This window comes from Myotis brandtii, unplaced genomic scaffold (assembly GCF_000412655.1).
Source record: "Myotis brandtii unplaced genomic scaffold, ASM41265v1 scaffold49, whole genome shotgun sequence".
In the NCBI taxonomy this organism is placed as follows: domain Eukaryota; kingdom Metazoa; phylum Chordata; class Mammalia; order Chiroptera; family Vespertilionidae; genus Myotis; species Myotis brandtii.
Window position 1 is genome coordinate 1,237,907 of NW_005368707.1, and position 2,860 is coordinate 1,240,766.

The following is a 2,860-nucleotide window of genomic DNA, read 5'->3' on the forward strand; positions in this document are numbered from 1 at the left end:
GAACCCTTTAGTCCACAGGCCAATGCTCTATCCACTGAGCCATACCAGCTAGGGCATTTTTAACACCAAGCCTATCATGCTGCTTTGCTTTCAGAGCCATTAATATAAAATTTTATATTGTAAAAGAAAAAAGTTTCACAAATATAGTAAATAAAAATTGGATAAGGGCATCCAAGGCCTGCTCATTTATTCGGGGTAAAATAAGAACCTATTTTATCCAAAAATTTTCAAAAGAATTTTCTGGAAGTTATAACAAATCAAATTTGTTCTCCAAATCTTCTCTTAGGGATTGCTTGGCAAATATGAAATTTCCTCCCAAATTTCCAGATGAAATTTTCTGCCACAATATTACTTGAATTTATCTTGCAAGCAGACTAGATGATAACTTACATTTTTCATTTTTCCCTGACATCACTTTTAATAATTAAGTTAGGAAGAGACTTTTTTTTTTTAGAACAATTTATTTTCCCTTTAGCTGGAATTTTAATTGTCTGAAGTATACTTAACACATTAATGTTGGTGTTTACCTCTTAAAATTTCCATATACAGAATTCTAAATATACTTGCCAAATGTGGCCAGGATCAAATTATTAGTTTTAAAGGTCTGAAGTAGTTGGTAGTTTCCTTGATGTTCTAAAAATAAGGCCCCTGCATTCTTCAGCCAAATATGTTTCTTTTTGATAACTAAGAAACTTCAGGATCAAACATCAGAACTTTGTCATGAACATTCAAATATTCAAAGTAAGGCATATATGCTAGTACTTTTCATGAGTTATATGAATAACTACAAGCCCAATGTATGAAATTCATGAAAGGAAAGGCCTTCACAGCCCCAGCTGCCTCACGGCCCTGCCCTCCCCCCCCCACACCCGCCTTGGCCTGGTGCTGCCTGCATCTGCTGCCACCCTCCCCACCCCCCGGTTCCCCGGTTCTGCAGAGCCCCGTGATCAATCGCTCCACAGAGGGTGGCCTGGGCCTCCTTCTTTGGGGTGATCACAGAGCCCCTCCCCACACACACACATCAATCACCCTGCAGAGGGTGGCCTGGGCCTCCCTCTGTGGGGCGATCATGGGGCAATGGCAGGGCGCCCTGACCAAACACATTGCACCACCTTGGCTGGCCAGTGTGTGTCATAGCGTGGTCGTCCAGAAGGTCATCCAGATGGTCCTTCTGCTGTTCAGTTGTTCAGTTGATTTGCATATCAAGCTTTTATTATATAGTATTCTCATTCTCATAGAGTGCTGGGTGGTGAATAACTGATTCCCCCATCACATCCCCCCATTGAATTCCACTGTGAATCCTGTGTCATGGGCATCATGAATGCACATTCCTACCAATATTTTATTAAAGGTCATTTGTCCAGAAAAATTTTGACAGGGCTTCAAAGATATCATTAGGTTTGTTTGGAGCCCCAAAGGCTTGAGAAATAGCTTTTTTCTTCCACAGCATCTTAACCACAAGTCATGCATAGACACATGATATAGCACAAAGTTCTTGGGGGCAGTCACAAAATGCATAAAACTAATATTAAGAAAAAGCCATGCTTGATCCGTTGCAAAACTCAGAGTGAGGTATCATCAGAAAAGGCATTCTAGTGTCTGACTACAGAAGATAAGAAAAAAATTCTGGGATAACTTCAAAATATCCTCTCAGATAAACTTTCAGCAGCCCTCCAAATGCAATTGTTCCTCTGAGAATTTCTCCAGTGTTGTAAAGTTGGTCCTTCAATCATTAAAAGGGCTACTTTATATTAAATATTCACAGCCATTTTAGTTTCTTCCTAATATGTTCTGATATTTAATATTATATACTGCAGAGAGTTGCACTCTAATAACAAAGTTACCCATATTAAAATAAGGTTTGTGTGAATCTGATTTAAATGTCATTAAAACTGAAGCAGGGGCTCTATGGTTCTTTTGATCGGTATTTTTAGGCATTAAAAAGGTGGAGCCCTTGTTGTTTGCAATAAGCCTGGGTCTAACCTTGATATATAAGTGAGCCTCATCAGATTTGCATTTTGGCTGCCACCTTCAATTATCTTATAAAAAGAGAAATTTGTAATGAGTAATATTTTCAAGAGTGCCAACTGGTTTTGAAGAGAAAAGCCATGCTGATCGCAGGAGATGACTGCCTAGTTTCCCCTCATACCTGAGCCCACTAAACAAAATATTTTTTTATTCTATGCATACACCTATGTCAGTAGCCTAAAACATGCCAACTTTTAATGGAGACTTAGACAAAATTTAAAATATTTGCATGATTCTCTGATTTTTTATTTACTGCTGGACTAAACTCCATTGTCAAAAAACATAGAGCTATAAAAAAAAAGAATTATTCCCTTAGTCTCTTACAAATTCTTCCTTCTGAGGTAAATCAAGTGATCTATCTATCGTATTCTTCATTCTCCTACAAACATATATTCATATTTATATTAACACAAACACATGTAGTATTTTTATTTGATAAAAATAGCATTATATTGCAAATTTTTCTGCAACTTGCTTTATATTTGTATATTTATCTTATATCCTGCCACTTTACCTGTTTTTTTATTTTTAAAAGTAATTTAATATAGTTTCTTTGGGTTTGTAGGTATAATAACATCCCCTGCAAGTAAAAGAACGTGCCTCCTGAGATTTATATTGATTATTATTAACTAGAGGCCAGGTGCACAAAAATTTGCAGATTAGGCTTTTATTATATATACTAGAGGCCCGGTGCACAAAAATTTGTGCACTCAGGGGGGAGAGGGGGTCCCTCAGCCCGGCCTGTGCCCTCTCACAGTCTGGGACCCCTCAGGAGATAATGACCTGCTGGCTTAGGCCTGCTCCCGGGTGGCAGAGGGCAGGCTCAATCCCT